Here is a 10,676-nt window from a genome sequence, read left to right on the forward strand (position 1 = left end):
TGAGATTATGCCACAGTATGTTTTAGATGAGGTCCTGGATTTTCAATGCTTGATCAGAGTTAAATTCTAGGGTTAGAGTAGTCTAAGGGGGAAACCCATCCTTCAGGTATAGACCTGGACTCAGATGGAAAATTTGCCTTAAGTTACTTATCCCCGAACCTCAACTTTCTTGCATGTAAAATGGATATAACAATGCCTCCTCACAGGACTGTTGTGAAGCACCTGGTCTATAACAAGACTTTCAACATATGCCTTGCCCTTCTCTACTTGAAGAGGGTTTTCTTTTTTGTCTTATTTAAAAAATTTAAATTATGTTTAATTGATTGATGATTGCTTTACAACATTGGTTTGATTTCTGCCACACATCAACATGAAGTAGCCATAGATGTACATACGTCCCCTCCCTCTTGAACTCCCTCCCACCTCCCATCCTTTCCCACCCCTCTAGGTTGTTATAGAGCCCTGGTTTGAGTTCCCTGAGTCTTAGAGCAAATTTCCATTGGCTATCTGTTTCACATCTGGCAGTGTATATGCTTCCGTGCTGCTCTCTCCACTCATCTCACCCTCTCCTTCCTCCCTCCGCCCTTGTCCATAAGTCTGTCCTCTATGTCTGCGTTTCCACTGCTGCCCTGCAAACAGGTTCATCTATACCATCTTTCTAGATTCCATGTATATTGTATTTGATGGGTTTTATATTATATGTGGCTAGAGAAATTACAGTTTAACTAAACCAGACTATTTCATGTGGAAGGGAGATTATATCCTAAAACCAGTGCCTGGAAATCCTTAAAAATAGAATAATCTTGTGCGAGTAGTTCAGGCATAATCACGCTCAGAGGCAGAGAGCCGGAATAATGCTTCTTAGAGGTTTGGGGAGAGGAAGACATACCCAGTTTACAGTAACAGCTTCACTGGAATTCCCCTGTCTAACTCTCTCCTAGTACTAATCACACAAATGTGACGTGATCGTAAAGTGAAAGTTGCTCACTTGTGTCCGACTCTTTGACACCCATGGACTGGAGCCCGCCAGGCTCCTCTGTCCATGGAATTCTCCAGGCCAGAATACTGGAGTGGGTAGCCTTTCCCTTCTCCAGGGCATCTTCTCAGCCCAGGGATTGAACCTAGGTCTCCGCAATGCAGGTGGATTCTTTACCATTTGAGCCACCAAAGAAGCCTAAGAATACTGGGGTGGGTAGCCTATCCCTTCTGCAGGGGATCTTCCTGACCCAGGAATCGAACTGGGGTCTCCTGCATTACAGGCGGACTCTTTACCAACTGAGCTACCAGGGAAGCCCAATTACACAAATACTATTGCTCATTTAATGGTTTTTCCCTTCTAGGATCTGAGCTTGGCTGGTTAACAGTAGATGCTCAAAATATTGTTGATATTAAGGTAGAATTATGAATGGGCATGTGACTGTGGGTCAGACATCCCATTTGGAGAATTCTAGCTGAGGAGCCCTGTGACATGCTGAGGGAGAGCTGGGCAAACTGGCTTTTTAATTTTCAGGGTAATAAATACTTATTACCAGGGTAATGAGATTTGTTTTATAATTAACTGCCTGGATTTTTTCAGTCTGCAAGAGCCTCTGAATTATGTCACCCGAGGAAGAGACTGATTTCCTAGCGCTTCAACTCTTCTGAATCCCTGACATAAGAATCCATGTGAACACTGGCAGAGTTTTCTTTTTAAAAAATATTTTATTTACTTACTTTTGGCTATGTTGGGTCTCCGTTGCTGCAGGCGGGCTTTCTCTAGCTGTGGATAGCAGGGGCTACTCTATTTGCGGGGCATGGGCTTCTCACTGCAGTGGCCTCCCTTGTTTTGGAGCATGGTCTCTACTTACATGGGCTTCAGTAGTTGTGGCTCTCAGCCTCTGGAGCACAGGTCAATAGCTGTGGCTCCTAGGCTTAGCTGCCCCGTGGACCGGGGATCAAACCTGTGTCCTCCGCATTGCAAGGCAGATTCTTAACCACTGAACCACCAGGAAAGCCTGGCAGTGTTTTCTTGTGTTGTAATTGTATCTCTGCTCCCCATTAGGTTATAAGTTCCCTGAATCTGTTTTGTGACAGTAAAGCCTCTTTTGTGATTACCTGCTGTACGTGTGCATGATCACCTATCCTCACAGCTACCATAGCAAGGCAGATGTTGTCATATCTCCATTTGACAGATGAAGGCATCGAGGCTCAGAGAGGGTGTAAACCTTCCCCAAGTCACACAATTAGCAGACAGCAGAGTCAGGATTCAGACTTACCTCTCTAAAGCCAGAGTTGGGGTACATGATAAATACGTGTTGACCTTGCACACTCTTGGTAGGAATGTAAATTGGTTCATCCACTGTGAAAAACAGTGTGAAGGTTTCTCAAAAATTAAAATATAACTACCAAATGAGCCAGCAATTCCACTCTTGGGTATATACTCAAAGGAAACAAAAATACTAATTTGAAAAGGTACATGCACCTCAATGTTCATAGCAGCATTATTTACAGTAACCAAGATATAGAAGCAACATAAGTGTCTATCAATAGATGAATGGATAAAGAAGATGTGGTATATATGCATACCATGTATGTGTATATATAGACACACATACGGATCCTGGACCATGTCAGTGCAGGCAAGCTTCAGAACATGGAGCCAGAGGAATCATTATGAGAGAGATAATGCCTTAGGGGGAATGGAAATGAAAAACTTGTAAGCTGTCTGAATCCTCAGTCTGAGGGCCAGAGAGAATGAGAGAGATTATACACAATCAAGGGAGAGCGAAGGATAAAGAGAAGGAAGGCAGGGAGGTGGAGAAATGCTCTGAGCTCTAAGAACACCCATAGACTCTCTAAGCAGCCCCTGAAGATTTTTGCCTGGATGGGAATGAGCAGAGAAGGATGCTCCTCATGGCTCTAGCAACTTGCTGGATTTATAGTTGTTACAGTTCAGCCCTCTTTTTGTTGTTTTTCAGCGGCTCAGTCCTGTCTGACTCTTTGAGACTCCATGGACTGCAGCACGCCAGGCTTCCTTGTCCCTCACCACCTCCCAGAGCTTTGACATGAGTTCTCTTTGGCCTTACTCAGTTCTAGCTATAGATCATCTTTGAAGACTCATGAAATTTTAGAGTTGGGAAGGACTTTGAAGATTATTTGCTGCCATCCTGTGGTAAGATCTCTGTCTCTCTCTCTCTAGATAAAGTCACCAGGGATACACAGTGTGAAAACAAGAGGAATAATAACATTAATGATAAAATACCTGGAGGTGATAGTGAACATACTTTACAATCACTGATGCATGGATGCTGACCAATCAGAAGTGACACAGCAGCAAATCCCTGGTGTGGCTAGACTGGACATGGATTTTCAGCTGTATTCAGCTCTAGCATGTTTGTGTGCTGGCCATGAGTTATATGTATGCTGTGTGTGCTCAGTCATGTCCAACTTTTTGTGACCCTTTGGAATGAAGCTCTCCAGGTTCCTCTGTCCATGGGATGATTCAGGCAAGAATACTGGAGTGGGTTGCCATTACCTTCTCCAGGGGATCTTCCCAACCCAGGGATTGAACCCACATCTCCTGCATTGCAAGCAGTTTCTTTACCTGCTGAGTAAGCATTGCCTAATTAAATCCCCAGAAAACCACCAAATGAGAAAACATTAAGTTCAGAGAAGTGACATTAGTGTCCCAGGACACATAGTGAGTAACTGGAAGTGTCTGATTTGAACTTGAGGCTCCTGACTGTAAGGCCCTGACTGCTTAACCACTCTGGAGTGACTTGCATCTCAGAAGGGCATAGCTGGGCCAGGGTGGGAACAAGGGAGCATTTGTTTGGAGTTTGAGTTTGAGACATGTAGGTGAGGGAGTGTCCTTTCCATTCTTAGAGAGACTTCTTGATTTCGTCCAATAATGACCCCCGAGAGTGTCACTCTAGTTTCTTATTTCCCTTAAGGCAGGAAATGAATAGAAAATGGTGACCTCTTTCCTATGTTAAAGCTTTCCTGTCCTTTTGGGGAGTGGATTTGAAAAACATGTCCATTATTTTTACTTCAAGCCTCCTCTCCACTTCAAGAGGACTCTTAATCAAGAAAAATGGCTGGGCTTGGTTCAAGCATGACCCTGCAGGGGGCTGGGGTCCTTGACAGGGTCTGAGCTCTAAGACTCTTCAGCTTTTCCCCCAGCAACGTTATTTGTTGCTGTTTGGTTGCTAAGTCCTGTCCAACTCTTTGTAACCCCATGGCCTGTAACTTGCCAGGTTTCCCCAACATGTATTCATAGTCTTTCCTTCCATGTGCAGCAAAGGACCCAGGTGACTGGCAACCTGACCCAGGGCAAGTCACAACCTTATGGGGAGGGGACAATTGGAGGGCACTGAGCAGGGAGAAACCTATGCCAGACATAAAAGCCTAACGTAGCTTGAATTTCATAAATGAATACATCTTAAAGGGACTTCTTAGTGAAAGTGAAGTCACTTAGTCATGTCCAACTCTTTGCGACCCTATGAACACCAGGCTCCTCTGTCCATGGGATTTTCTAGGCAAGAGTTCTGGAGTGGGTTGCCATTTCCTTCTCCAGGAGATCTTCCTGACCCAGGGATTGAACCCGGGTCTCCTGTATTGTAGACAGTCGCTTTACTGTTTGAGCCACCAGGGAAGTCCAAAAGGGACTTCTTAGATAGAAGTGAAAAGCGTCTTTGAAAAGACACTGGAAAAACCCCTTGTATGAAAAAGAACCCCAGTGAAATTTCCCTAATCACTACAGCCTCATTTTTCTATAATAATAATTGGTATTATAATAATTACATAATATTTTGGCAGGAAAAAAGTTGACAAGATTTCCTCTTTTGCTTTTCGGAATATATTTTCTGCCAAGCCTGGCCAAGGACACTTAATCTGCCTCAAGAAATTAGGATAATTACAGCAGAAAGAAATCAATGGTATTCACGTTCTGATTCTCAAAATAAGATCTTATTTCGAGGCAACAGACCTGAGAGCAGACATTGTGAAGAGAGATTTTCTCAATTTCCTCACATCCTTCCTTAGCTTATCAAAACCCAGGCCTGGTGAACTAGACAGTCGGGGTTTCATTAGGAGATTGATGGAGGGAGTACTGTGGGTGGCAGAACCCCATCCCTTCCAGTTATTAAAACCCCATCCCTCTCAGCTATTAAAAGAGATGCAGCCAGGAGAGAAGTACCTTCTTTAAGAAGCTGGTGTTACCTAAGCTGAGGAGAACTCCATGGGCAGAGACTTCTGTGCTGCGCTGCCCTGTGCCAGCAGAGGGTATTACGGTATGGTTTGCTCACTCAGACCTCTCTCATTTCCTGTGCAGTGTGGATATCAGGCCGACAGCCAGCAGGTCTGAACAGTAACCTTGTGTGTGTGGGAGTGAGTCCCAGGGTTGGAGGAAGAAGGTGGAGAAGAGAAGAGGGAGCAGAAAGTCTAGGGAATGGCACTGAAAGATGCCACATTATCACAGAAGACTATTTAGCTGGGCAAGGACTGGGTTTGTCAACCTGAAGGACCAACAGAGAAGTGAGAGACAAAATAGAGGATCCGTGGTGGTTCAGATGGTTAAGAATCCACCTGCAGTGCAGGAGACCTGGGTTCGCTCCCTAGGTTGGGAAGACCCCCTGGAGAAGGGCATGGCAACCCACTCAGTATTCTGGCTTGGAGAATTCCATGGACTGTATAGTCCATGGGGTCGCAAAGGGTCGGACACAACTGAATGACTTTGACTTCACTTCACTTGTGGGAAAGATCCCAGCTAAGAAGCTGCAGCATGTGGGAGCTAGTTTCCTGACCAGGGATTGAGCCCAGGCCCCTTGCACTGGGAGCATGGAGTCTTAGCCACCAGACCATCAGGGAAGTTCCCACCCTATTTAAATAGTTCTCTAATCCCTCTCCAGGCTCTTACACAGCTTTATTATCCCTCACAATGATTACAGTTTGAGCCTATGTCTTAACAAAATATCACAGACTGAGTGGCTTAAACAACAGAGATTTCATTTTTTCATAGCCTGGAGGCTGGGAATCCAAGCTTAGAGTGTCAGCATGGTCAGGTTCTGGCAAGGCCGCTCCTTCAAGATTGAAGATAGCAGTCCTCTTGCTGTGTGCTCACATGACCTTTCCTTGGCATATGTGTATGTGTGTGTGTGTAGAGAGAGAGAGAGAGAGAGGATCACAAATCTTGTCAAATTAGACCCCTATACTTGTGGCTTCATTTAACCCTATTACCTTCTAAAAGCCCCATCTCCAAATGCAATCACATTGGAGGTTAGGGCTTTAATCTAGTGGAGGGACTTGTATTCAGTCCAAGGCATCCTTATAAGTCCACGTTTATTCGAATGCATTTCCACATTTCTTAGAATTGTCTGTGCATGCTATTCCTAAATTGCCATGACTGTGTCTGCACATGGCGGGCACTCTATCAATATCTGTAAACAGATGAAGGGCAGAATCTTCTCTGTTTATCCTTGTGAGACTGTAAACAAGTTTATGACTCCATTATGATAACACCTCAAACATGCCCCACTGATCAGGCCGGTGCATGTGCTGGTCTTTTACCTGTGTTTCCGATAGAATCTTCAACAAGATCCTAGAAAAGAGGAATGATTATGACTCTGATAGGGATGAGCCAATTGAGGTATGGTGAAGTGAATTAACTGGCCCAGAGTCACACGGTTAACAGGCAAGGCGGGGATTAGGACCCTGGTCTGTCAATTCCAAACTCCATTTCTGTTTAGATTCTAGACCAGTAGTTCTCAAACTCCGACGTGCTTCAGAATCACCTGGAGGACTTGTAAAAACAGCCTGCTGGGCTTTTCTGATTGTGTAGATCCAGGGTGGAATCTGATAATCTGCATTTCTAGTTTGTTCCCAGGCGATACTGATAGCGCTGGTCCAGGGACCACACTTGGAGAATCCCTGCCATAGACATACACTACTTCGGGTTCCCTTTTCTTTCAGACTCCTGAACTCTTTTCTGTCTCTCTAGCCTTTGCTCCAGTCTCAGTCATGAGTTTACAGCAAGTGCCCGGTGTTTCTGCCTCGTCTGATCTGGCGGGCCCCTCCGGAGAGCCTAGAGAAAGACCTCTGCCACAGGGTGGCAGCAGTATTCCAGGTACCGAGAGCCTGGCCTGGAGCTGGGGACAGCTCATTAGCGCACCCGCCCTTGGGTTCCCACAGAGTGTGGGCCTGACTGCCTCTCCGTTTCCCCTTGGCAGGGAGCAGGGCGGCTGGAAGGGGCCTGGCAGAGGGGGAGGTTGCTGGCACACAGAGAGGCGGTTTTGTTCTCTGGGAGACCCGGGAGGAAGCTGGGTGGTCCCCTCAGAGTGTCGAATTGTGCCCTTGACAAAACCGCCATGCAGCGCGGGGCTGCTGGGAGAGCCGGGCCTGACAAAGGCCTTGGAGGAGACTGGCAGGGGTTGCCTGTACCCTGGGTGCACGCAGAGGCCTGGGCCCCTCCGGCCTGGCAGTTTCTCAGGATGCTCGTTTCTAGGGGTGATGGGCCTCCGCAAAACCTCCCTCCCAGAGGAGGTTGGTCTGTGGCATGCTCCGGGAGTTCTTTCCTGCTCTGTGGGCTCAGATGGAGTCAGGAGCCACCTTCCCCTCCTCCAGCATCATCCGTGCGCCTCTTCTTTTTCTACTAAGCCGGTTTTATTCTAGACACCTTAAGAATCTTCCTAAGTGCCTTGAGCTGTGCTGAGAATTTTATAATTTTCATTTATTTAATTCTCATTACATGTTGAAAGTGAAGTCGCTCAGTCGTGTCCGACTCTTTGCAACCCCATGGACTGTAGCCTACTAGGCTCCTCCGTCCATGGGATTTTCCAGGCAAGAATACTGGAGTGGGTTGCCATCTCCTTCTCCAGGAGATCTTCCCAACGCAGGGGTTGAACCCGGGTCTCCCGCGTTGTAGGCAGATGCTTTACCATCTGAGCCACCAGGAAAGTCCCATTAGGACTTTTTGTTGCGGAGGTCTTATTATACCTGTTGATAAGGAAAGCTGAAGCCAAGTGTGGTTGACCAGAGAGCCCCATTAAACCTCCTCTGGTATATGGAAACCTGAGAGGAAATTTGGTGTGGAGAATCTGGGTTTCATTTAACCTCCACGTGTACAGATAAGGACTTACAGGGGAGCCTGAAGGTTTAGGTCAGGGTACCACAGTTGGCTAAAAACAGGTCAGGGATTTTCCTGATGGTCCAATGGCTAAGATTCCAAGTTCCCAATGCAGGGGTGGCCCAGGTTTGATCCCTGGTCAGGAAACAAGATTCCATATGCCACAAATAAGAATTTGCGTACCACAACTAAAGATCCTACATACCTCAACTAAGACCCAGCACAGCCAAATAAAAAATAAATAAAAGAAAGAAAAAAAAAAAGCAAGCCAGGGACTTGAACTCACATTTCCTTGTCCAGGTAACCACTATCACCATGAAGCCAATAGCTTATGTTCCAGGGTTAAGCAAGATAGTTCAGGGATCTTGAAGAAACTGCCCAAGAACTTAGGGTTAATAGTGTGGATTCAGCCAGCATGGTCATATACAGGTTTGGATTCAACCATCACTCTGAAGCCAGCCAAAGGCCTTTAAGTTTGAGAAAGCATGAAGGTATTGATACTTTTAGCCTAGCTGTGTTAGTTTCCTAACACATGTGTAGAGGTTCTACTTCTTCATCTAATGGCTCATCATCAGCTTACATGGAATAATTCTTTATTGAAGCCCTGTAGTGCCAAGGCCATGGAATTTGGTGAGAGTTTTCAGACTTGTGTTGTTGACAGAACTTTGAGTGCTAAGTTCTCCCCAGATGGATCGTAAGTTCCTTTGGGGGCTGAGATGACTCTTGGATGGTCTTCTTTATTTTTTCCTGCTATGTCTGCAAGCTCCTGGCTGGCTGCCTTCAGCCTTTTTTTCTTAATCTCTTGAACCTACAGATTCGGAAGGGAAACCCAAAAGTTGTCATCTGACACCATCTTTTGCAAGACCCACCATAAGCTGGCTGTGTGTATGTGATTATTGGGAAAGACTTTATAATTTTTAAGGGGCATATTTTGTGCTCCTTCTGCAGCACCAATTGGGCCCTACTTTTTAATCTCTTTCAGCTTCGGCTGAAAGAAGGGGCTTTTGTGGGAATGATGCCCAACCACAGAGGCTACAGTTTCCTCAGAAGACTTTGAAAAATGCCTCCTTTCCAACTTTACAATAGCTGGAAAATGACGGTCTTTGGATAGTGCAATATGAAAAGAATATGGGTGCGTTTTTAAAAAAGAGCACCCCAAATGAAAAAAATATGTTCACATTGGAAAACAATATGTGAATGCCAAATTGCTCAGCTCTGTAACAGATTACAGAAAATATCTTATGTTTGGAGTTGGGTAGGGGCAGGGGAGGACAGGAGGAAGGGGTAAGAGAAGGAAAGGGGGAAAAATGAAAAGAGAAGAAAAACAGATGTGAGCCTAAAATATTTCAAGCATGGATAACTGAAACACTATTTAATCTATTTAAGACCATGCAGTGATTTACAATATATTACATCACATAATAAGTGATGAAGTCCCCAAAGTAAATAAATAGGAAGAAATGTCCCAGATTTGGGCTGCCTTTTACACATGTTTTTGTCTACAAAGATAAATTAAAAATTAGGATAATTATTTTAACAATCACACGAACTCTGTCACCTATAATATTCATTTCACTGAAGCAAGCATAGTCTTGAATTCTTCATTTCACTTGTATGTAGGGTAGCCAAGTTAACCAAAAAATACAGGTTGCCCTTATGATATTTTGGGACACACGCTAAAACATTATTTGCTATTTAATACTCAAACTAAAACATTATTGTTAGTATTCAGATTTATCTGCTGTCTTGTATTTTATCTGACAATCCTACTTGAATGTGTATGTTCAATAAAATGAGACTGTTTCCAAACTGAAGGTTGAGATACTGGTTTTGCAGGGATAAAGAGGGAAGTTTTGCAGGCATAAAGATGAGCTGAAAAAAAATGCTCCCATGCCACTTTCTGTGTACCTGTTTTGTGCTTAGAAAACATAAGTGATAGGATGTGAAGATAATAATCTAGAACAAGGTGGTATCAAAAAAGGAAGTGGGAGGAGAGAGAGGCAGGTCCACCGGGGAGACTAAACAGAATATCCAGAAAGGAAGAGGCTCCTGGGAGAGAGGACTGGAGAAGTAGGATGACCAGAGGGAAAAGGGAAGTGGGGCGGGGTCGAGTTTTAAACCCTTTGATGGCTTTCACATATTGATCTTCCCTCTGCATTGCAGACCTTGGAATTTCATATTGAGCTAATTCAAGCGAGTTCTCCAAGAGGAAGTGCAGTTCCTTCCTGCGAAGAGCTCCGGGCTCCCCCCGGTGGCTATTATGGGTATCGCTCCCCCAGGCCCTACTTCATTTATCCCCGAGTTTTCCAATTTCCCGCTTTCTCTCTTAGAACTCGGCCTTCCTCGAACTTAGCTTTCTCGGCTCTTGCTTCTCGGCTTTTTCTGACGGTTTATTCATTCGGAGTCTGCTTTCGGCATGACGCCTACCAACGGCTCTGGCCCCCAGTACAGGCCACACAGAGCTGGTCATTGTTGCCCCAGTTCTGGGACCACCCGGGTGGGAGAAGGGGCAGCGCGCCGCCGCGGAGGCCGGATGACTGACAGCAGCCTCAGGTCAAGTGCCCCGCGGGCCACC

This window comes from Bubalus kerabau, chromosome 18 (assembly GCF_029407905.1).
Source record: "Bubalus kerabau isolate K-KA32 ecotype Philippines breed swamp buffalo chromosome 18, PCC_UOA_SB_1v2, whole genome shotgun sequence".
In the NCBI taxonomy this organism is placed as follows: Eukaryota; Metazoa; Chordata; class Mammalia; order Artiodactyla; family Bovidae; genus Bubalus; species Bubalus kerabau.